Source organism: Ailuropoda melanoleuca, chromosome 8 (assembly GCF_002007445.2).
Source record: "Ailuropoda melanoleuca isolate Jingjing chromosome 8, ASM200744v2, whole genome shotgun sequence".
Lineage (NCBI taxonomy): Eukaryota > Metazoa > Chordata > Mammalia > Carnivora > Ursidae > Ailuropoda > Ailuropoda melanoleuca.
In genome coordinates this window covers 46000958-46026954 of record NC_048225.1, presented here as the reverse complement: position 1 = coordinate 46026954, position 25997 = coordinate 46000958, and the positions used below count along the sequence as shown (strand labels likewise).

Sequence of the window (25997 nt, the reverse complement as noted above, 5' to 3'; positions counted from 1 at the left end):
ACTATAACACAGGAATAATGATTGTCCTTATAGAATGCCTGGTTTTGAAAGAATTATGTGACAGGATCATCATCATCATCTTTAGTGAGTTTTTGCTTTGTGCCAAGTTCTTGCAGCCTTTACTAGATTCCCTCAGCCTCACTACAACTTGTGTTGCCTTCCCGAGGTAGTTGTAAAATCGGGGTCTGCAGCCAAGAGCTCAGAACCAGACAGCGGGGAGCAGTTGAACTGATAGGCAGAGGGCTGCTAGCTGATGCCCCAAAATATCAAAACCCCTTGCTGCTTTAGAGAGAGCCAAGTCTTTGACAGTCAGACGGCAGGCTGCAGACAGAGGTCCAGTAGGGCAGGGAGAGACTTGTGAATATAGACAAACATCAGAAACTTTGGGACCTGCAGTCAAACTCACGTTTCCAAGGCCTATCACAAATAACTACTCCCAAAGATGTCTGAACAAACCTGTAAAAGGTCACAGTAAAGGCAGACATGAACAGAAGGATAGGACCCCAAATATGTCAAGCTGGTTGAAAAGAATAGAGAGAAGAAAACAAAGCCAGTCATTCTGCTCCATTCGGGCAGCACTCAGAGCATAGCCTTAGGGAGGAAGTATGACAGGAAGCAGTGTATGCGGCTGTGGAAAAAGGGAGGGAGGAGCTCTGTGGCCTGGATTTGTCAGCTATTTCTAGATTCCTGTGACCCTTGGGGTCAGATGTCAGTGGTCCTTCTCTAGACTTTAAGAAAGTTATTTAACCTTATGGGCTGGGGTCCCATCTTTAAAATTGAGATAATTGAAATTATGGCACAATTTACACTGGAATACCATGTATTTGTAAAAAAGAATAGAGAAGCTGTCTATGTATTGGTGTAGAAAGATCTCCAAGGAGCTTCAATAAGTAAAAAAAAGAATAGTGCATAACAGAGTGATAGGATTCTCCCTATGGAGTGGAACAAAGGGGGTAAAAGAAAAAAAAAAGTATGTATCTGTACACAGTTTGTGGTATTTGCCAGAAAGATGCTCTAAAGACCTAAAAAAAAAAAATAAATAAGTGGTTACCTAAGTGTGGTGGATGGGAAGAAAGGAGGAAAAAACTGTAATAAATATCTTAGAAAAATCAAACATTTAAATTATTTTAAATAATAGCATGAGGATAGCAATTAGAACATACCTCATAAGGTTGTTTTGAAGACTAACCAGAATAATCTATTTAAAGAGCTTAGCATGAGGCCTAACACGTAGCAAGCAATAAGTACACATTAGTGGGGATTATTATCTCTTCTTGACAAAGAGAGTGGGAAGGAGCCCTTTCTTAGCCTCTACTTGCTGCTCAGGGGCCCAAAGAGCCAAGACAAGTCCGCAGGAGGCTGGCTGCTGGGGCTTTTACTGAAGCTTAAGGGGCAGAAAGTCCATAATGGCCTGATTTCTGTCTCGATCATGCAGCATTGCTCCCAGGGATCCAGGGCAAACTGCCCATCCAGAAACAAAGACAGAGACTTCACCCAGGAACTATAACCCAGTGGGCTAATGGGTATGGAAAGGTACAGAGCTCAACTCCAACACAAACGTAATCTGTCCATGACTCCAAGAGTTGGAAGTGATTTAAAACAGGCATACCTTGGGTGCTTGAGTGGCTCAGTCGGTTAAACATCTGCCTTCGGATCAGGCCATATCCCAAGGTCCTGTGATGGAGCCCACGTGGGCTCCCTGCTCAGCAAGGAGTCTGCTTCTCCCTCTCCTCTCTGTCCCTACCCCCTGCCTGTACTCTCCCTCTTTTTCATGTGCTCTCTCTCTCAAATAAATAAATAAAATCTTTAAAAAATCCAACAAAACAGGCATGCCTCAGAACAAAACATGGGAAAAGATGAGCAGATGCCAATGAAACATGACTTTCTTTTCACTGCGTTGCTAAAAATACTTTAATGTCCTTAGAGCCTACACCTCAGTGGATCAGTTGGAAATGCCACAATGCGATGAGAATAATGAAAATAAAAAACTGGCTCTGAAGACAACCCTTTAGGTAGTCACAAAATTAATAATCTACGTTTTTTGCTCCATCACCACTGAAAAAGAAGATTTAATAATCAGATACAAAAGGTAGGAAATTACAGTGAATCAAGAGTATTCAGATATTGTAACCCAAACAACTGTTCTAGTATTGCCTGTTTCACTCAGGGTTATGCTAAGTGGCTGACAAAATAAGGACTCTAATTCTTAGTTCCTTTAGGATTAAAACACATAGCATTTGGAACACAGAAAAGTACCATTTTAGGCACTTGGGGAAATAGCACACAACGGGATGTCTTGGTTTGGTTAGATGCTTCCTTTAAGTAGGTTCTATAAAAGGAGCAAGCAGGCAGGGGTCCAGGAGATGGTGATGAGGCACCCGTGTGTAGATGCCATATTGTTAGCTATGGTGGCCCAGAAAGTAGATAGATTTGAGCACAAATTCTATTTCCATCAATCATTAGTTGAGTAGCTTCAGGCAAGTTACTTAGCCTTGCTGAACTGTAATTTTCCCATCAGTAAAATAGAGATAAATATAACCTGCCTTGTTGGGATATTATGGGGATCAAAAGAGATAATGTATTTAAAATGCTTAGTATAGTGCCTGGGATAAAGTAGATGTTCAGTAAATGTTAGCCCTTATCATTATCATCTATTTTTCCATTCAGTCAGCTATTCACAAAACTATCATTGATTAGGGACAATTTCAGGTCAAGCTTTGGGATGGGCAAAGGAAGCCCAAGAATAAGACACAGTCCGGGTACACAGGAAGTTCTCGGCCCAGCAGGGGAGATGGACAAAAGAAAGTTATATGGCACTGGGGATATCACAATAGAAGAGAGTGCCAGGCACACTGGGGCATAAAGAGGGAGTGCTACAAGGATGATGAAGGCGCTTCATGGAGGAGGTGATACCTGATGCAAGGCTTAAAACAGGTATGCATACAGGGCGTTCAAGGCAAAAGCAGCAAGAGGGCACAGACACTGGTAAGGAGCAGTGAGCATGGTGTGAACAGGTCCAGAGAACGAATAAGCCAGCCTGAGAGGTAGGGCCAGAGAGGGCCAGGAGGTTCATTACCTTTGCATAGGGCTGAGTATACAAAAAAAAATTTCTGTTCTTTGGTGCGTTTGACAACTCAGCTTCTAATTAAAGAAGTTGAGAGACAGTTAGCAAGGCCCTGCCAGGGACTGCCTTCAGAGTGCTCCATATTATTACGGTGGAAAGATAATTTTGTACTACCTTTACCTTTACCACCCTGAGAAGATACCTGCTGAAAGTGTCTTGCCTGATCTTGCCAGGAACTTATCCTTCTTTGCAAATTCAATGTTGGCTTGAGATAAGGACTTGTCAGCAATTTTGCCCTACCTCCCCACTTCTATTTTGCTTGCAAATCTTCTCTTAAAGAGGTAGTCCCCTTCAGTACAAAAGGATTAACAGTGTCAGTATTAGTTAAAATATATATTTTTAAAAAGAGGAAGATGTAGGGGCGCCTGGGTGGCTCAGTCTGTTGAGCATCCAATTCTTGGTTTTGGCTCAGGTCATGGTCTCAGGATCATGAAATTGAGCCCTGTGTCGGGCTATGTGCTCAGCATGGAGTCTGCTTGGGATTCTTTCCCTTTTTCTCTCCCTCTCCCACTACCCCTCCCCTACCCAAATAAAAGAAATAAATAAAATCTTTTAAAAAAAGAAGATGATGTAAACTGGGGGTGGGGAGGGAGGGTAGGTAGTCCAGACATACACAGTTTCAAATATTTTCTGCTACTTAACAATGGTGGCTATTTTTTTTTAACCTTTGTGAATCTCAATTTCTTTATCTATCAAGAGGTAGAATTTTGACCTATCTCATGGACTGAAATAATTAATGCCAAGTATCCACTACCAAGCCACAAATGGTGGCCATCACTACTGCCTATGAAAGTAAAGTAGGGGATTTGGACAGCAGCCTTGGAAGAGAGAATTCAGAGACTGTTAGGGCAGAAAGGTGCTAGGAGGTAGGAGAAACCAGGTCAACTTGCACTTCTAAATTGTGCCACGATCTGGCTGAGCTGGACCTAGTGAAAGCTCTAATTCCTGTGTGTTGAACTGAGGTTGGAGACACTCTGATATCTCTCTCTCTCTCTCCTCCTCTCTCCTCAGTACGCTGAAAGCGTCCCTTAACTAGGCTGACCTTCATGAACCAATAAACATTAACCAAGGCAGCTCTTTTCACAAGACTTCAGGTCTGCAGAGCTGGAGCAGAAAGAGTTAACAGATGAGGCTTGCTAAATCCAAGCAGTTTTTCTGTAGTTCATACAAACATACTCAGGAGAGGATGTGAAGGAAGGACCGCAAATGCACGCTGCTGGTAAGGAGCTGCAGTTCTTCCCAAATGCCCTAAAAATGATAATAGAATGATGCTTCAATCCACCCCCCAGTGAGGACAATACATTATCCTCTATGGTACATCTGTGCTGTGGGGGCATTTTCTAGACAGTACTAAACTCTCATATAGCCCTAGGAAAACCACGGGCTCTTGCCTTTTAATCTGGTATCTTTAACTGGTAAAAACTTATTACCTCTTTAAGCTACAGATGTGTTTATAATGAAGCTCACTTATGATGGCATATAAAGGGAATCTTTCAGTGTATCACAGAAATCCCATAATCTGGATCCTGTAAACCCACTGATGAAAAATATAGTGACCAAGAAACAAAATAGTACTTTATTAATCTAGGTACATTAATATTTAATGCCAAACAGTAATGGAATAATACACATGAAAACCTCCGCAAATTAAAAAAAAATTACACTTCAAATAATCTGTCTTTTCTACTCCAGTTCCACTCCAACTATCTTGAAAAGCCTTGGTTTTTAGAGAGTTATGATAGTATCATCCAACACAAATGACCTATAACAAGCAAACCTAGTGTGCATCATAACAATATCACTTACAGCAGTGAAAAAAATCAGAAACAACCTGTAAGCTTAATAATGACAAACTGACTAAACCAATAGTGTCACATTCCCATAATGGCATCCTAGATCTCTTTAAAATTCACTTTTACAAAAGAAAAGAAAAAAAGTAATGACATGAAGAAATGCTCTAAAACATTATTAAATGAAAAAGGTGATTAATACTATACACAGTATGATTCCAATTTTATAGAATTGAGAGAAAAAGTTGTGAAGCACTATAACAAAATCAATAGGTATCATTTGCTGATTATTTTATTTCTTCTAATTAGAAAATAGTCTTTTAAATATTTAATTTTCTAAGTAAAACTCTGGTGGGCAACAGAGGTGTGGAGAAGAATGCATTTGAAACGTGAAAAATTTTGCCAGCATTAACAATAATGTTTGTAACATACGTTATGTAACGTTGTTAAACACTGATCCAGAATGTAACTGAAGTAAATTGGGAGAGGAAGGTTCACATAGAATTTAACCTGTCCTATATATTTCATGCACACAAATAGACTAAAATAAAATAGGCCAAATGTCAAATAGTGTTGCCTTTGTCTCATAGAAATGATGGATTGTCTCTTTTATCCTTTCTTTCTTTCCTTTTTTTAAAAACATGCTTCTGTATGTATCCCAAAGTTTTAACAATAAACAGGTAATGCCAACTATAATCAGAAAAAGCTATTTTTTAAGAAACTATAACTGAGCAAAAAAACAATGAACTTACATTAAAGTCACTCAAATATTGTCATACAGACTAAACTTCTCTGATTCCAAATCTACTTTATTTTCCATGTTGCTAACATTTAAAAAAAAACACTATGTAAACCTAAGAAAAATATTCCCATCCCAATCAAATAAGGTAGAAACATTCATAGTTCCTACATACTTCCATTATTATTTTTTAATGTACATCATTAGAAGACTTGTAGAGCCCCTGCCAATGAATTTTCTTTGTGGGGAAAAAAAAACCCTACATAGATTCAAAAGCATAAAAAGCCTTATTTAATATGGAAAACTAGATCTAACGCTTGGAAGGTAAAGGAAAGTAGATCTGCAGTCATTGTAGAAACCAACAAATTTTTTTTTCACATAAAAATTCATTCAACAATCTTAAGTTCTTATTCTATGTCAGGTGTTGTTCTAGTTGCTAGGGATATAGAGGTGTCTGCAAAAGGGAACGGACACAGGACACTCCTTTCACAGGATATATTAAAACGGTGGCTGGCTGACCACTTGGTAAAGATGTTAGACAGGAGATCCAAATATGTGAAGTGAAAATGACCCACTTCTTAGTCTGGAAAACTCTTATTCTCACCCCCCCTTCCCACTCCTTCCCCATGCCCACTACCACAATCCCCTGAAAAGCAGAGCCAGATTCAAAGGCTTGCATGTGATAGTTCATTGTGAGTACTGATCCCAGCAAAGAGGACTGAAGAACCAGGGAGAATGGACAGAAAAGGAGGGAAAGACAAAGCAAACGTATGTCATTGGGCTGCTGGGCACTATTGTGGTTAACTTGGATTCAATCCCTCCAGGACCTTCTGAGGTGCATCTAATAATGCAATTCAGAACTCTCTCTCTAAAGGATTAGGAGGGGAGCCTCTATCCACCAACTCCCTTCCACCTTCAGACCAGGAACTATCAAGACTTGTCACAGGAGGTATCAACATCCTTGAACTTCCAGTTCTGGGAATGCCAGAGTGGTGAGTGGATTTCTGGGCCAAAAGCAGAGAGGTGTGGCCACTGAGGCAAGGTGGTGTCAGGTTACACCTGCATAGAGCTGGGTGCTGCATCAATACCTTTAGTTAGTTTAGCAGAGAAGACAGAAGACTGAGCATAGAGCTGGCCCCACGTGTAAGGTTCTTCTAAGCCACAGGAGGACATGATAATAATAGTAACTAACATTTATTGAGCATGTAAAGATACTGTGAATACACTTTATCACTTAATCCTCAAAAGATACTCCATGAAGTAGATTACAATTTCACCTGCTTTTTGAATTCAAGGAAACAGGCTTCAGGAAGCTAAGTGTTCTGCCTGAGGCCATCAATAAATGGTAGACTGAGGATGATCTGAGGGACTGGCTGCAGTGCCAAGTATAATACTGCCTCTCTCACTGCCCATGAATATCCAAGCGTCCCCAAAATGGGAAAGCAGAAGTAGGAACCAGTTGTCCTTCAGACTTCCTGCTTCTCTATCTGTCTCTGACCAGAGTGGGAGTTCCTTGAGGGTGGAGATTGTGCCTACCTCTTGCTTTATGCTTTGTCTCCAGTATTTAGCAGGGTATGAAATATAACAAAACACAATGCTTGCTGAGCCCAGCTGAGCGTCTCTTCCCCACAGGGAGCTGTGCTTCGTCTTGGGAGCAGAAACCATTTCTTATTCATCTTTATATCCCAGCATGTCTTTGTTGACCCTGATAGAATGGGATTATCCAGAAGGCAGAGCACATCATGGTGAGGAATGTGGACCTTCTGTCAGATGGGCCTGGGTTAGAGCCCTGCCTTTGACACTTACTAGCGATACAGTCTTGAACAAACTATGCAAATAATCTTTCTTGGCCACAATTCCCTCATCTGTAAAAAGGCATGATAATAATTGTATTTTCATTATATGGTTGTTGTAGATTTAATGAGATACATGCAAAAGCATTCACCATTAGAGTCTGACACATAGCTAACATGAAATATGTATTAGGTATAATCATCATCACTGGAAATTCAATACTGTTAGTATATACACTGTATTTAGAGTTCCTAAACTAGATCCAAGGACCTTTGGAATGTCCACTGTAGTGCATATGGGAAAAGCTCTAGAACACAAAGTATCTCATGGATGGACAGTACCTAGCATACAGCTGGTGCTCAATAAATATTCATTGAATGTTAAATAAGGCAGTGAATCACATCTGCTTTGGTAAGAGTCATCAGCACACATTATTGAAAATGAGTAAATGCATTATAGGTTGCTAACTAACATCTGACAGGGAGAAAGTATCAGTGTTCCAAATTTTGGCTATAAACAAAGAGGAGAAACAACTGTCTAACTTATGGAAGGTGTGAAGACATAAAACAAGGCCAGAAATTTGGAACTCATTTTCAACACAATATGATCACAATTTTTTTCTAATATTTGGACTTATATATCTCCCAAATTAAATATCACTTGCATTATGTGGTCAAAAATTTCTCACTTTGCAGTATTTCCTGTCTTGTTTTTGTATAGAATAATATATTTTCTTAAAGTACTTGCTTAGTTAATAGTAGGTAATTGTAAGTTGAATTTAGATTCTGAAGACTTTGAGATCTATCTTAGTATTATTATTTGAAGGGATGTGGAACCCAGATTCTGTGGGAGAAATTGGGTGGCTGAAAGTCAAGGTCCAAGATGGTGTGGGCACTCTGTTTGGGTCATGACAGAAAGATCTGGTTTGCATCCCAGTCTTCCCCATACTATTTGAATGACCCTGGACAATTATTTCATGTCTCTGAATTTGTTTTTCATAGTTTCTGATATGAGGTTATTGGTGCCCATTTCCCCCACTTCACCTGAAGATTTATTGGAAGGACGTATGCAGAGTGCCTGGTGGTGGCATATATTCAATCATTGCCAGTTCCCTCTCTTAAAGGTAAGATGTAAGCATGAGTCCTGGGGGTTTACAATGTGCAGCCTGGGGTGGCCACAAGCCTAGTGTGAACAGGTCTCATTTTAAGCGGTGTTAAGGCGTCTCTAAGGACTTCCAAGAATTATAGCTGCCAATAATGTTCATTCTCTTAGGCCCTCCTCTTAATCTAGGTCATGGAATCCTTCCTCAAGAAAGTAGTTTACTGAGAGGAGAAAAAATCTCAAATCAGAAGTACCCATGACCAAATTTTGCAAAATTATAATAATATTTTTTTTAAACAAAATTGCTCATTAAGCAACAAACCACATGGTAAGTTTCAGCTCAACCTCAGCATGCTTGCTGGCTGGCTAATCTGGGCAGACCTTTAAATCACACTGGCTGGAAGATGAATACAGTGTTTCATCCGGCATCATTACAATTACCACCCTGGTGCTGGTAGTGCTCTTTAGACTGCCCATGATGTTTGGTGGCTGCATTGCAAGTCAGGAGTTTAATTTAGCTTTCTGAGCATCTGCAGGTTTTGTTTTCAACAGGGAACTGCAGGTTACATAACTGTCTTGGCTTCTGCTTCAGAAGGTGAACCTTGACTCTCTAAATTAACTGCTGATACAGATCCTCAGGAGTAGAGCCTGTCGGACGTGGAAGTGATTTCCACCCCACCCCCCAATCATTTGGAGGGTAATGACATAGCTCTTGACCTTTCTAGACACCTGGCAGAGAAAACAGGAGAAAGTTATATGCATAACTAGGTAGATTTTGAAAGGAGAGATACAGTCTAAAATATCTGGGTAGGATTTCTTTTTTCAACCTTTATTGGCATTTTACCCTATTGCTGTCTACGCCCCACTGGACTGGTCTGTTCCTCCTTACCAATCATTATTGTGTGGGCATTTTGCCAAGAGTTTTTACAGAGGGGTGTTAAACAAAGGGATATGCAACATGATGAAAATGGGGCTCCTGGGAGCTCAAGAAAGCAAATGAGAGGAATATAAAGTGTATACAGTGTCCCGAACTGGTCTCACACATGCTAAATTAGGCTTGAATTAACACCTAACCCCAGCCCACAAGGTACTTTTTGTCTACTCAAAGGGAATACCCGCAAGGAGGATAATTTCAGTATAACATGCCAAATGCTAAAATGGACGATTTTTAGGAACACAGAAGAGGAGTACTGGAAAGAGCAGGGGGTGATTAGAGACTAATTAACAGTATGCAGTTCATACAACATGTACCTATTTGCAGATATGGGTGATACAACCAAAGCTTGTAACTGCTACAAGGACACCATGTAGTTAGTATAATCCAAGGCTTAGTCTTGTATCTAAATTTTCTGACTTCAAATTCTATGTGTTTTTCTAGTAGTGACGGGAAGATGAAGGCATGTGGAATGGATTCATGTCCATATACTGCAGAAATAAAAAGAAAATGTCAGGGGCTGAGGGGAGAGAGTGGGGAAATTGTTTTTCAGCAGATACAGAATTTCTGTGTTGCAAGATGACAAAGTTCTATAGATCTTTTGTACAATAATATGAATATTCTTAAGATTACTGACTTGTGCACTTAAAAGCGGTTAAGATGGTAAATAAACTTAATGTTATGTGTTTTTGCCACAGGAAAAGGACTAAAATGTAATATTACATTAATAAAGTGTTATAAGTAAGCCAGTAACTGTCACTGATAATATAATAGACATAACTAATGTGTGTGGAGCACTAACTATGCTGAGGGCTATGTTAGACATTTAACACAGACTATTCATTTGTTCAAACAGCCCCTTTTGACAACAAATGGGAAACCCAAGGCTTAGACTAGGTAACAGGCCTAAAGTCCCCACAGCCAGACGGTGAGTGGGCCTGGCTGCAAAACCATGGCCTCAGCAGTCACCTTCCACATCCACACACCTATAGGAGCTGTGCAATGAAACTAGGCAATTCGAAACAGATACACATTCTTTCTTGCCTCGTGCACATGTGAAGAATTAGATAGAGAAGACTGACAACTCCTCAAAGGTCAAAATGAAGTCCCTGATAAACTGTTTAAAGGGAAGATCACGTGAGTCAGGGTCTATAAATACGGTGACCAAAGCACTCCTGCGGGTTAATTGGATACGCAGCCTCCCACTGTGTCTCCTCATTTAGACACCTCTGTGGAATCATTAGCTGCATAAGGTCTTTCTAGGTAATGAGATGACGTCTGTCTGTGACTTGACGTCAAGTGAGTCACTTCACTCCCGTCATGTAGCAGGCACCTCAGTGTAGATCGAGTGTACCCTGTGGGAGCCCTGCAAGTTTCCTGGTGAATTTTCTATTTATTTTGAGGTAACTGCATTTGACACTCGAGGCTGACTAATAGCTACGCGTGACCAAACTATGTACCAAGCTAGCCAGCTTCTGCAGTTGTGAAGAAAGTTATAAACACAGAAACGTAATTGGACACGAGGAAGAAGGTCACTGTGCAAATTCCATGTCTAGACTACAGTCAGAGAGGGCAGACTGAGAGTATGGGTGTTTCTATCATTCGCCTTTATATTTGGGTTGACCATACTTACTAATCAAAGTATGGTCCATAGACGAGCACATTAGAAACACAGAAGTGCAAGCTCCAACCCAGGGCTACTGAATCAGAACACGCATCTTGACAGGATCCCCAGGTGATTCGTGTGCACACCAACATTTGAGACAACCTGATATAGAACATACCCATTCTTATTTTTAAGAATTTAGTGTTTACTAAATATATCTAATTGCTGATTAAATGACCCTATAAAAAGGAAACAATAATTGAATATAGGCAAGGTTATTATACCAGTTACACAATGCTTTCACGCGGTTTTTCTGCTTTAATCCTTTTCACAACCTTTAAGATCTTACCTGCCTTCTTAAGGATAAGGACATTGTCCAAAGAAGGCAAAAAAAAAAAAAAAAAAAAATCTCCTATCTCTAGGGTAAGATTTGAACCAAGGTGTTCCAGCTCTAGGTCCCCAAGTTTTCCCTAGAAATCACACTATAACACTAGAGGAATTCAGAAGGTCACATGAACTTGGAATGGTCAGAAAAAGTATGACTTGAAATGAGACTTGAAAAATGGGTGAAGTTTGCATAAAAGAGGGATTTCCAGAGTCAAGGAAACAACAAGCAGAGGAGCGCTTGAGGACTGGCATGCAAAGGTATTTTTCAGGGCAAGGCTGATGGAAATATTTAAATGTGGGGTTCATGTCCCCACAAGAGCAACAAGAAGAAAAAATAAAATGATGATTAAAACCAGATCATGGAGGCCTTGAAATCTAGGCCAAAAGGTGTGGTTATCTGATAACTAGGTGTAAGGAATGTATTTTCACAAGATAAATTATTCCAGTTTAATTCATTAGGCTTTTACTGGAGATTTTAATACATAATGATAAATATGCTTTAAAAATAAGAGATGGATAAACTCCAAGAAACACTTTAGAAAACTCTCTCAACACTACTGGGGAAATTGCATCTTCTGTAGTTCTGCACCTGCTTCATCAACTGCTGGCTGACATCACTGTTTTCTGTCTGACAGGGGCACACAGTATTTGCCAGAGCACTTGGAAATGTGCAAGGATGAAGAGAGCATTAGCTAGGAACACAGATGTCTTTTAATTCGGGTCTTGGATTGATGATTCATCTCTAGAGGATCAAAGAGTGTAGCGTAAGTAAGGTTTCCAAGTGGACCTGAAAATGTACTATTAGGACAAACATATGTGAGTGGGAAGGTTTTTCTACTAAAGCCACATATACAGAGCTGCTTGATTCCTAAGCCAATAGGCAAAACACAAAGAGCTGGTTGCTCTTTAAAATTAAGAACGGTAAACACAAATATAACCATACAGTTACACTAAACAGGAAAAAACACTAAAACACTAAAAAGTTTAATAAAACATGATTTAAAAAAGGAGAAATAGGGGCGCCTGAGTGGTGCAGTCGTTAAGTGTCTGCCTTCGGCTCAGGGCGTGATCCCAGCGTTCTGGGATGAGTCCCACATCAGGCTCCTCCGCTAGGAGCCTGCTTCTTCCTCTCCCACTCTCCCTGCTTGTGTTCCCTCTCTCACTGGCTGTCTCTCTCTGTCAAATAAATAAGTAAAATCTTAAAAAAAAAAAAAAAAGAAAAAGGATAAATAAGAAAATTGAGGAAGAAAAGAAGGGACTAAAATGTAGGCAAATGCAGAGGAAATGGGGAGAAAAGATAAAGGGATAAAAGGTAAAGATGTCATGATGGGAAGATAATTTATTAAAAGTTATCAAGGTTTTAAACATCTGTTATCTGCTTTAATAATGATCTAACTCCATGTGGTAGATATTATCCCCCATTTCACAGATAAGAAAACAGATAGTAGTGGCGATTAAATAATCTGCCCCAAATCACACTGGTGTTAAGTAGGCCTTACTGGTGGTAAGTGGTAGAACTGAAATTCAAACATTCAATCCATTAAACCCTGGGAGGTATTGAAGTAATGTCAGTCAGAAGCCAAACCTTACTACGAACTTCTCAGTAAAATGAGGTGGTACTTGTAAGGCTACTGGTTACAGTAAGCTCAATGAATACTAGCTGTCAACCCTTTGAAAAGGATTAGTTAACATACTAACTACTGATTACCACAATTTTTTTTAAAGATTTTATTTATTTATTTATTTGAGACAGAGAGAGTGTACAAGCTGGGGGAGCAGCAGACAGAGGCAGAAGGAGAAGCAGCCTCCCTGTGGAGCAGGGAGCCCCTTGTGGGGCTTGATCCCAGGACCTGGTATCATGACCTAAGCCAAAGGCAGCTGCTTAACCTACTGAGCCGCCCAGCTGCCCCAATAACTACCATTCTAAATCCCCCTTGCCTCTGGGTCCAAGTTTGAGGATCAAAAACTTACTGGAATCCTTAGTGTTTTGACAAAGAATCCTCAAATCCACCCAAACATTCCATAGACTGAATCGATTGTGTCTCCTTCAGGGGAGCCTGGGTGTCTCAGCCGGTTGAGCATCCAACTCCTGGTTTCTGCTCCAGTCATGATCTCATGGGTGGTGGGATGGATGGAGCTCTGTGTGGGGCCGGTGGGGGGGTGGTGCTGGGGTTGGACCCTGCTTGGGGCTGGGCCCATGCTCAGTGCAGAGTCTTCTTGGGATTCTTTCCCTACCCTTCTCCCTTCCCCCCTGCTCCCCACCCCACTTGTTTTGCTCTCTCTAAAATAAACAAATAAATCTTGGGGCACCTGGGTGGCTCAGTCAGTTAAGTCTTTCACTCTTGGTTTCGGCTCAGGTCATGATCTCATGGGTCGTGAGATCAAGCCCTGCATCGGGCTCCATTCCCATCCGGGAGTCTGCTTGAAGATTCTCTCCCTCTACCCCTCTCATGAGCTCTCTCTGTCTCTCTCTCTCTCAAATAAATAAATAAAATATTTTTTTAAAAATTTAAAAAGAAAATAAATCTTGAAAAAAATGTTTCATACATATATGTCCTACTAATGTTAAATGCAAATAGGTTATACTGTGACTTACTAAATATGCATTCATTTAAATTTAATTCAATATATTATTGTATCATTTAGTATTATCCCTATCAACAAAATCTAAAAATACAACCACTCTCAGGCAGTTAAAAAGAGAGTCCTTGTGTTCAGAAGGCCTGGGAATGACCATGAGTGTCATCTTCATAGCACCCCACACGACAGTAGTGAGAGCAGCCAGCTGAGACTTCTGTCTTACCTGTCCACCCCTTAGACTAACAACCTTCATCCCTGTCTTCTCAATAATTTTCTTTCCTACGATCCATTCTCCTCAGAGAAGAGATGAGTGATTCTTTTTTTTCTAATGGCGATATTGCTCCTGTCACTTTTCTGCTTAAAATCCTTTAACTGGCCCCCATGCCTTCAGACTAAAGATCCAACTCCAGCTCGGGTTTAAAAGCCTTCTGTGATCTGGGCCCTCCTTAGCAATCCAGACTCCATCACACCCTGGTCAAAATTCCAGCCTGTTGAACTACTTTCACTCCCTGAGACAGGCTGAGGGCTCCTTCTTGCTGTCTTACTTTTCTACTTACTACCCTTCCTCCTTTCTGCTCCTCAGGACTAATTTCTCAAAATTTCGCAGCCTAGCTTTGACAATGTTTTCTGCAGGGAGGCTTCTCTGATTGTTTTGTCAAGCTGAGTTAAGTGCGGCTTGCAAGATCTCCGTCACATTGATTGCGCTGCACCGCAATTGCCCTGGAATTGAATTCTAAGCGCTGTGAAGATGCAGACTGTGTCTTATTTGTCCTCCAATGTCTGTGCCATGCCCGGCACACAACAGATGCTCAGTAAAGTCCTGCTGAGTGCATTTTAAAATGCCATGAAAAGAATCCTATCTCCAAAGGCAGGAACACAGTTGTGCGGTTGGTTGGTTGGTTTGGTTTTTGTTTTAATTATTGGCAGAAGAAAACTGTGGATCAGTACATCTATAGTCAGACCCCCAAGCACAGAGACAAGGAAGTGAAGAGAGCAGGGTCATTAAAATGGAGTGCAAGGAGCCAGCAGACCTGGGAACAGGTCCTGGGGTCCTTGGCCAGGTCCCTTACCTGCATGCCCTGGCTTTCCCTTCCTAACCAGTGGAATTAATATCATTGCTTAGTTTTTTTTATTTCTACAAGAACTTCAAGATCCCTTAGTGAGTTTTCTATAAAACTGGTGATGAAATTTAATGAACAGTTCAATGAGCATTGCTTTAAATGTACTATGTTTTTAACATGGAATTTTATGTACTATGTATCCTTGGGGATGTATAAACAGCTCAAAGTCCTTTCTAATTGCTCTTCAAAATGCATTCCACAAAAAATTAGGTCACTGGCATGGACTATACCCATTTTGCAGATAGAAACCTGAAGACAGGGGTCAGGAGAGATTTCCTTTTGAACACACAAGTTTTTGGAAAAGAAATGTTTTCTTTAAACCCACTTCTTCCCTTTGCCATTATATACTATCTTTAATGCTGTAAAGTGTTTTTTAAAATCTAGTTATTATTATTATTTTTTAGTAATCTCTACACCCATCACAGAGCTCCAACTCACAACCCCAAGATCAGGAGTTGCACGCTCGACTGACTGAGCCAGCCAGGCACCCCAGTGTTTGTTATTTTGTGAATCTTTCTCCTTCTACTAGACTTTGAGCTCCTTGAAGGCAGAGTCTAGGTCTTACTTTCCTTTTTGTCCTTGCTGAGGATCTGGAATTATGTAGGCATGCAAAAAATGTTTGCTGAAATGTTTGCCCAACTCTTTTAAAAGTTCTCTGCTAACCGTTTTCTTTTTCTTTTTTTTTTTTTTAAGATTTTATTTATTTATTTGACAGAGATAGAGACAGCCAGCGAGAGAGGGAACACAAGCAGGGAGAGTGGGAGAGGAAGAAGCAGGCTCCCAGCGGAGGAGCCTGATGTAGGCCTTGATCCCACAACCCCGGGATCACGCCCTGAGCCTAAGGCAGACAATTAACAACTGAGCCACCCAGGCCCCCCTCTGCTAACCATTTTCTTAAGTTTACTGTTAGGGAGGCATCTCTGTCTTGTGGATACTGAAGAAAAATCTCAGCTTCAATGGAAACAAATATTTTCTGGTGCCCATCAGCTCTCTCCCCTTAATTCTACTAATCTGATACTCTGTTTAACCTTCTTTAGCGCAGTGGAGCTCCCATCTTTCAAGGCAGTGCAGGCTACCTCTCTACATTGAAAAGTCCTAGATTCTTCCTTTGAAGCTACAGAGGACATGATTTGCACAGCTGGCTCCCAACAACACAAACACCAATACAAGTTGACTAAAAGCAATCCTCTGCCATTTTAAATTTAAATATCTCATCCAATGAGTTAAAATTTTGCTTTCCACTTAAGTATTTTTTTTAAATAAAGAAACTCCTCAATATTAATGCAGATGTGAATCTGTCTGCAGATGAATGGGTTACTGCCACATCTTAAAGAAGGCTGAGAGACAGAGATAGAGAGAGAAAGAGAGAGGAGTAGCTGATGGTTTTGTGGGGGCTTAGTCACATGGTTCAGTAGTAATAGTCAGGGATGACTGGAGAGGGAAAACAAAAATAAAAACAAAAGCAACTATTCAATTAGTCCAGATGGAGAAGAACAGCCCATAAGCTAATTGATTATAGCTATCACGACAGATGATTACAGTCTCTGTCTGTAAAAACACAGGCTAAAAAAAAAAGGCACACAAAAAGAATGCACTGCCTTTCATTAGTTTGTTGGTGAAATGCCTTCCTAACAGATGAGGCAACGCAATCCAGCCCTTCTGTGGTAGCAAACGAAGTTAACCCACGATGTGGCAGCTGTAGTGGGAGGTCTGGTATGCTGAGCACAGAGAGTTAGCAGTCTTTCTGACTGAGGTTTGGAATGCCTTGGGAGCCAAACACTGCATCACACTGCTTGTGTACAGGCAACGCCTCTGGGATGCATCTTTTCTGTGCCCAAATGACCCACAGATGATGACACTATTACGGCTATTCATCCAATGTCAAGTGAACAGTCTGCATCCAGGTGTTTCTTTAGGATGGAAGAAGATTTGCCAACAGGCTCACTCCCCTCCATCCCTTGATAGCCCATGACTGCTGGTGGCCCATTCTGCTCAAGGGATTGAGAAGTCCTAGATTTTGTGTCCCTGAGAGAACAGATGGATCCTCACCCGCAAATTACAATTGCAATACACTGAATTCTTTGGTAGAGCTCTAGGGGCACAGAGGAAAGGGCAGTTCACTCTGCTCTTGAGCAACTGGGGGTAGGGAAGTCTTCTGAGAGCAGGTCTTAGAACGGGGCATCTAAGGTCACCAAGAGTCTCTCAGGCACGTGTAGAACACTTAGCACGGATCTGACAAATAACAGATTTTCAAATAAAGAAATATTTTGTTATTTATGAAAGTAATACTCTTATTTTTAATTGGGAGGCAAGGTGTCCCAGCAGGGAAACTATATGCATGAAGACCTTAAGAAATATCCTATGCTGAAAACAAAGAACAGTTCTCTGTGGCTAGAAGATGGGGGGAGTGACAACGGAATTCTCGTTGTAGCAAGATGACTTTGTTGGCAGAGTGGAGAGTGGAGTGGAAGGTTAAGAGAGGGAGGTGAAATCAAGGAGGCCAATTAGGCAGCTGTTACAAAAGTTCAGTCAAGAGGAGGGGACGATGCTGAGGAACTGTTGCCCTGGGGTAAAAGGGATCCACAGCAACCAAGTTCTGATACACCACAAGGCCAGCTCGCCCTTCCAAGGCCAGGCTGGTCTCTGGGCAAGAGGTCACATTCACGGCCAGACACCTGCAGCCAGAGCTAGTTTTGTTCTTAGACTCTGGCACCTCCAGGCACTAGAACAGCAGTTCTCAGCTCTACCGCACCTCCCCTGGGAAACATTTTATCACACAGGTGCCTCACCTCTACTCCAGATAGACTGAAGCAAAATCCCTGGGAGGATCTATGCTTTTTTAAATGGCTCACACAGCCAGAACTGAGAGCCACTGCCCAGTCGGCAGTCAGGTATAACAGTGACTCGGTGCCTCTCTCAAGAAGTGTCCAACATCTGCATATGGTTGTGAAGACAAAGGGTAACCAGATGCGGATGCCCCTGCAGCAAGCTATCACTCCAGGAGAGGCCGTCCTGTCAGCAGAGGAGCAAGCAGGGCCCTACCACTGTGTGACCTGAGTGTCTTGTTCTTGAAAGCTTTGAAAATGCTTCTAAACATACCCAAAAGACGTATTCCAAAAGAATTTAGGAGTCTGACTCTATCAGGGCAGAACATAATACCGATTCTCAACCACCAAATGACAATCAATAAGGAGGCAGGAGAAAACACAGGTCTTAGACTTTGGGCTCCCATGAACAGGCTGGGTAACTTCTGTCACATTGCATCTGTACTGTCCACTCTGACTCTGCAACCACAACTCTGCACACCGTGGACAAGACGGTCTTATTGAAATGAATGACATCCCCCTGAATTATGTCTCAGTAACGAAAATCGTTCCTGTTTCCCAAGCTCTTACTCTACAAAAGATACTGCTTTAAGTGCATTCCCTATTCCGTTCAAAATTCTCAAAAACCCCGTGAGATAATTATTACAGTCTACAGAAAGAGAAGTGAGTTTCTGAGAGCCTAGAGAGCATGGGGAAGATCGCTGAGCTAGGAAGCAGCAGCACCAGCCCTGAACCCCTATCAGACAAAACCAGTGCAGGTAACCACCACTGTTCCTGCTTCTGTGCGTCCAGGATTCACAGCCCATGTGGGAATGTAAACTCCTTGAGATCAAAGGCTAAGTAAAGTTTAGGATGATCTTTGAGTCTCTCTCCCAGCTCTCCTCCACTTTTTTCTTAGTTACAGGATTTTAGGATTTTCTTGATTACTGGATTTTAGTGAGGTAAGAAGACCAGCGAAGTTCCACCAACCCAAGATCCTTCTCTCCTGTGCTTATGGAGTCTGAGCATCCCTAGTGAAAGCAGCACTCCAGAGGTCTCCTCTGCAGAGGTGCCTGGGGGTTCAGTCAGCGAAGTGTCTGACCCGTGGTTTCAGCTCAGGTGAATCTCACAGGTTGTGGAATGGAGCCCCTTATTGGCTTCTCTTTCAGTGGGGAGTCTGCTTAAAAGATTCTCTCCCTCTGCCCCTCCCTCTGCTCAGATGCTCTCTGAAAATCAATCAATCTTAAAGAAAAAAAAGAAGAGTCCTCCCTCCTTTGCAAAATGCTGATCCCTCTCTTTCAGGGAAAGAAACAAACTACCTTGGAAGCCTGACAGTCCTTTCAACATTTACAGTGTGAATCTATTGATCAGAGTAGTTCTTTTTAGAAGTGAGGCTGGGTAGCCAGGGAGAAGTTTGATTAAAAAAAGTAGCTATGGGGACCTGGGTGGCTCAGTCAGTTAGTTAAGTATCTGCCTTCAGTTCAGGTCATGATCTCAGGCTCCTGGGATCAAGTCCCACATCGGGCTCCCAGCTCAGCGGGGAGTCTGCTTCTTCCTCTCCCACTCCCTCTGCTTGTACTCTCTCTCTCTCAAATGAATAAATAAAATCTTTAAAAAAAAAAAAGTAGCTAGGAGCTGGGGCTTTTTTATAAAATATTTTTTATTAAGATTTATTTATTTGAGAGAGAATGAGCCCAAGAGGGAGAGGGAGAGAGAATCTCCAGCAGACCCCATGCTGAGCTCAGAGGCGGACCTGAGATTGCACCTGAGTTGAAACTAAGAGTCAGGTGTTCAACCGACTGTGTCACCCAGGTGCCCCAAGGAGCTGGGCCTTTAGCACAAGAGGTACAAAGCTCAGAGTTCAATGACTTATTCAAAGCAAACTTTTAGCAGACTTGCACTTATCTGCTACTGTGAACATATTATACGGGAAGGAAGAGAAGGGGCAAGGCTATTAGGACACTGAGACTGCAAAATGAGGTCAATGTAACTGCCTGGGCCCACTCATTCATTTAACATTTATTATTGAACAACTAACGGCAGTTTTGCGTTTGCATGGTTTCAAAATGTCCACTTTTCCCTTAGCATGGTTTAATTAAGTAACACCAGTTCCCTAACAACATGATTCAAATTTTGATTATCACGGTATATTAACTGTGAGTGAATAAAGTGAAAACCTGCTATAGGCTTTTTGGTCCACAAATCACTACGTAAAAACAGATGCATACCATCATCAGTGACTCACCAGGTCACTTCTTTCAAAGTATGTTGGTCATGGGTCACTGCACACCTGTTGTTCGGTTCACACACATAGCAAAGCATGTAGTCATTTTGCTTCCTTGTGTCCTAGCGATAAACCTACAGACATTTTACCAAAATGGATAACTGAAAGAGGGAATTTGCCAACAAAGATGCCAGCATGGCATAGAAAGAAAAAGTGATAATGGAAGTGAAATTCACATGGGACGGGGGAATTACAGAAGCTACAGCTGACAGCAGGGAGTCGGCACTGCCCCCCTTTGAGGAACCCCAGATAGGCAGCCAGAGGAACCTAATAAAAGCAAACTTCAGAGCGTTAGTGAGGAGAGTGGTTGGAATGAAAAAGGATGAAGATGTTTCAGAGGAAAAAACTTCACATCAAAGGAACCCTCAGAGATACTTTATAACATTGCATGTGCAAAGGATAAAAAGGTGAAAGCTGATTCAGAATTAGAAAAACATATGACAATTTGCCAAGGCAGAGAAAAGATGCTTGCTCCGTTATCGTATTCTGTGAGCAACAAGAAGAAAAAGGCAAGTACTATTCAAACTACTTTTTTTTTTTACAAAGAAATAAAACACTTGAATTTTCAACATTTCTAATACTTCAGATAACATCCTACTAAACAAACATTGGTTTTACTTTTTTTTTTCATTTTGTAACTGACAAAAAGAGAGTTCTTAATAGTTTTGACAAAAATTTTAAGAGGTCACAGACAATGATAGTTTTCACCATTGATCATTATTAAGCTGTCATGTTTATGGTCTCACACTACCATACAAAGCTAAGACTGCCCGTATTATGTACCGGGCATGAAAAACCTCGGTCCTTATTTTCTGGGTGGTCTTACAGCAAAAAAATTAATTCTAAAAACCTGTGATCAATTGTTCTACGTTTAATGGGGGTGCTAGCCTAGCTCAGAGCACGCAAAAGCTACGTAGAGGAATTGTGGAAGGCAGATTTGGTGGGGGGGGGGGATGGAGAGAATAAAGTAACAAAGGAAGTCTGACTAGGGGAGCACCGCAGCTGAGGAGAATGCAAATCTCCCAGCCCAGCAAGTCTACTTCCTCACCCCAGAGGCAGGGTGAGGAGTGACTCGGGGCTGGTTTTTAAACTCGCTGCTAACAGCTCAGTTGTAATGCCAGATACATATTAATTGCCATCAGAATGCAGACATACAGGTTAAGGTTCCTTTTCAAAAATAACACCGAAACTGGAAATGCTAACACACACCACTCTCAGCCAGCTTGCGTGAATAAAGTTTCTTAAAACTGCTGCAAAGTGTTTGAATGCAAATCTCTATGTCCTCGAAGTCATGGACATGCAAAGTAGCATTTGGGGCTGTGAAAATATACATTCTTAAGGAAATCAAATGATGGTAGTATATGAAATGACACATCTGGCTTGATGTTTAAGTCCAAAATGTATATTATGTTGGGTTTTCCATCAAAAAATAGGTTTGAATTTTTGATTTATGGCCCCTACCAAGGAAGATGTGGGGCTCTGTGATATGCATGAGGATGCATATAGGTATTAAGAGGCAGAAGGCCCCTTAGGATTCATCTTGTCCAACCTCTGCATTTAAAACAACAACGACAACGACAACATCAAAGGGGTGCATTTCATCTAGGGATGCCAATTGTCTAGCTCCACATTCAGATTCCTGCTTTATAACAACAGCAGCTAACATTTACTGAGTATCGCTGGGTGCTAGCTTTACATATGAAGCATTATGTCTTTAAATCCTTACAGATCCATGAGATGGCTGCTACTACTATTATCACTGATTTTGCAGCTGTGGAAATAGGCTTATGCTACTCAGCTAATCTAAACGAACCACGAGAGAGCTGGGCTTAGCAATCAGGCAGGATGATTTGAGCTGACATTCTTAGCTACTAAGCTAAGATTGTTAACAAATAACATGTACCCCCAAATAAGGTAACCATGGTCTTTGTCCCCCAGAAGATCTTGCAATCCAGCTTTCCATATGCAAGTACTAATCTTTAAACAACCTTATTAAATTAGTAATATAATTCTATTTTTACAGATGAGAAAACTGAAGGCACCAAGTTCAGTGGCTTCCCAAGGCTGCCTAGTTTATAACCGGTGAAAAGAGGGTTCAACTCAAAAGTTCATTGGTTCTTTCAGACACGGACCAGCCTACTTGCATTAGAACTACACTCTCCCTCAGCAGGCTCTGGCTATTTGAACAGAACGTGCATACATTAAATATCTGATCTGAAATCAGTGTGGATTCAGGAATTTCTGGAACCCATTTAAATCAGCAGCAAGAATTTCCCTTTCTTAAATCCCTGTCTGTGATATACAATAGCAAGAGTCTGGCAGCTCATGTGAGACAGACTTACTCTGAAGAGACCAGTGGTGAATTAAGCTAATGAAATATGGGTTTGAGGCTGCATTGAGGTGGAGGAAGAGAAAATTCACTGTGTGCGGTTCCTTTAGAACATGGAGAGCAGCAGATTGGAAAACAGGGCAGCCTTAAGACGTCTGCAAGCAGTGGGTGCTGAGAGACGGCAGGCACTGCTGTACTAGGAAGGGAAAGGAGGGGAATCTGCCATCCTCTTTTCCTTTTAATGGCCATGACTCCCCACCGGTTTATCAAGAGAAAAGTAGCATGATTCTCACCGCAGCTCCTTAGCCAGTTTCCAGACGTTCTCAGCATAGCAGGCGGCTGCTTCCCAAATTCAGCTCTGCTCCCCTCCTGCCTGAGCTGCACTGGTGTCTAACTCCGCCTGCCAGCACACACTCCTGAGGCTCTTGAGCTGTGGCCAAAGCCTCTCAGGAGTGAGGCAGGTGGGGCCACCTTCTCGGGCTACTGGCAGAGCTCGTTTGAGATGCTTTGCAACACAAAAAGGGCCAATTTAAGAGATGGGATTACTTTCTCCATGCCGTCCTTTTAAAGCAGTAACAAAGGATTTTCCAGATGTTTACAGTTCACTCAGCTTTTTCTTTGTCTTCTCAGGTAAGGAGGCCTTAGTACTGGAAAGGAGGACCAGGCCACCTGCCTGGGGAGCCTGCTGAAGGGAGCCTGGAAGACTTCTTGCCCACCAACCCCCTCCCACCCTCTAGCTAGCTGCTGGTGTCGGAATGCCACCACAGACGTGTTGGTCTGTTCTCTTCTTGTAGAATGCAGAAGAGAGTAAACAAAGTTCTTCACCAGGTAGAGTTAATTCTTCAGCTGACAGGCTAGAGTCTGTTGGCTCCTCTAGGCCAGGAAATGCCTGCTTCAATGAGCCATTGGGTGGAAAGAGTAGAAAGAGAGGGTTTAAGGAAGCAAATTCACCCTCTGCCTTTTTGTGTGGCAACACCAAGTCAAAAAACTAGATCCCTCCAATCTGAGAAGTCAACCCCTTTTCTCATTTCATTTGAACGAAAAAATACCCTAATGCTAAGCTCAAGGCCTTGCTGTTTAAAGCTTTTCCAGATATTTTAGGATGAATAGCTAAAATTTGGAAATTAGGATCATCTCTATTGTAACCTAGAAGTGTTTTTCAAATGTGCTTAATGACTCTTAATTTTTATACATGCTGCAATTTCCTTTTTGTTTTGATATTTTGATATGTACAGTGTATAAATGTGAAGCCATAGTGCAGACATTGCTAGAATATGTATTGATTGTTTGATTGGTTGTGAAGTGGAGCCCAGACACTTAAATTTCCTCTCTGAACTATTGATCATTATTACAATTCAATTTGGTATGGCGCTGTTTCCCTGCCCTGTCTGTTCCTTCTTCAGTCAGATAGTGTGGTGGCCATGGTAACCACCTACTATTTCTCCCTGTCATTTCCTATGTTAAACTTAAAGCACCCAGGCGAGAAAATCCAATGATGATTTTTAAAACTCAAATAAGAATCAATAAAGCTCACCTAAGATGGGGAGTCATTTCAGGGTAAATGTTTAATTTAAAAAACCAGCTGTAAATGTGTTCGTCAGAAACAAATTATCACTAGGAAAACAGAACTAAGGGGTTGAATCTGCTCAATTGCTTGAAGATTTAAAAGATGTTCAAGGTGGTTTTCAGGGATAAAATGGAATTACCACTAACACTTCTAAGAAGTCTTGACAGAATGGCTACCCTGACGGGCTTGAAAGCTGTGCGAGTCTCAGAGGTTTTAGGTTGGGTCATGAAACTAAACAAGGTCCATTTAAACCACATCTATGGGTGTGGGAGTGCCTTTTTCTGTATGGATTTCTCCTCCTCCACAAACAAAAGCATTTGGAAAAAAAGTCAAATGAATTTTCTTTAAAAGCAGTACTTTGCTTATTTATTCTACAATTAGTTGTTGAAACTGCCAATCGCAGTTCTATGGGACAAGGGAGCGAGCTGAAATCAGATGAGTCCCTGAGGCAGGAGCTTAGAGTCTAAGCAGGAATACAGATAATCAATGAAACCTCCCAAAAGGATGAGGGCTGTACCATTACAGATCGTGTCTCTATTAAGTGCAAGTATTTGACCACCATTTTGAAGTCAGTCAGTCACAAGTAGGAGCTGATCACTAGAGCAAGTGGTTATTGAGGACCCTGGCAGACATCACATCTGCCTTAAAGAAAAGAGTGTTTTGAGGAGTTTTCATCAAGAATCCTCTTTCTCTCTCTCCAGGCATCTTGAAACCACTGCCCCTTTTGGCTTCTTGGAAAAGACAGTAATGACACCTGCAGATGAAAATTCTCTTCTTGCCCACAAATGCCAATCTTACCTCAGGCCAGTGTTTTATCTCTTCCCAATTACTCATATGGACAGAAGATAATTGCAAAACAGGTTTCCCACCATTGCAAAATGATTCTACTGTTTCTAATAGAGAAATTCTGGTTTGCAAGGGCCAAGACCCTCCATTTCCTCTGCCCAGTGAATTTGAGATTCCATATTCAAATTGAAAGTCTTATTTTCATAGCTTCTGCACAGAAAATCTCATCCAACACGACCTACAAATCTACTTATTCCCTGGTTGAGATTGCTGGGGGACAGCTTTTGAGTGTAATGCTGATTAGTAAGCCACACAGGACCCTTTGAACAGACTTCAGAGACCCAAGGACTAACCTAATATGAGGGCCATTCACAGCCATTACCAGCTGGTCCCTCCCCACATTCCATTCCCACCACCCTGGGCTAATGTGGAGTGTAGTAATGAAGTGTATAGGGACACTAGTAAAACAGGATGCTTTTTTACTGTAGCAATGCAAACACTGACATGCGGGAGGCTGGAAGGCTCATTGCCATTCGCTTCTTTTTGCCCCTTTGCTGGCTGCCTCTTCCTCCCCAGAACTCCCAAGATTTCTCTATGGCTTTTCCAAAGCTCCCAGCTTCCTCTGATACTCAAAAGTCTTTCTGACTCTAGTGTCTTCCATGCAAAATAGAAGAAAGGGTGAGGGGTCTGGGGTGAAAAACTATCAGATTTGGAATTTGACTTAAAACTTAAGACTAGGGAAACTGAGATTTGGTTTTAGTCCCACCTTGGGCAGATTCATGTGGATGATTTTAGCCAAAACACTCACTTTAGTTTTTCATCTGTCAAACTGCATATTAACGAGACCAAACAAGAGGAAGTGCTCTGAAAAGTGAAAAATGGCAGATGCCGCAGAACCACTATACAATAGTTGAAGTCATACCATAGTTTTGAGAAGGTTTCAGACAAAAATCATGGATTTTAGCAGGCATAAACTCTTTCCTTAATGGCGTTACAGTTTTCCTAGTAGTCTAAGCTAGAAACTTCATCCTCAAACCTTGATTCCACATCT

At 41.5% G+C, this 25997-nt stretch overlaps 1 protein-coding gene and 1 long non-coding RNA gene across 19 annotated transcripts in view; one reads left to right on the top strand and one right to left on the bottom strand.

The window, feature by feature from the left end:
- The window catches only part of LOC105241548, a 159968-nt gene extending 136622 nt beyond the window's left edge, over positions 1 to 23346 (top strand). Inside the window, exons 10-12 of the long non-coding RNA XR_004627131.1 lie at positions 8449 to 8570; positions 12111 to 12239; positions 23224 to 23346. This is a non-coding gene — a long non-coding RNA (uncharacterized LOC105241548). The remainder of the gene's footprint in view (positions 1 to 8448; positions 8571 to 12110; positions 12240 to 23223) is intronic.
- DLG2 (discs large MAGUK scaffold protein 2) overlaps positions 1 to 25997 on the bottom strand; it is a 1964683-nt gene that overhangs the window by 209074 nt on the left and 1729612 nt on the right. The window lies entirely within an intron of this gene.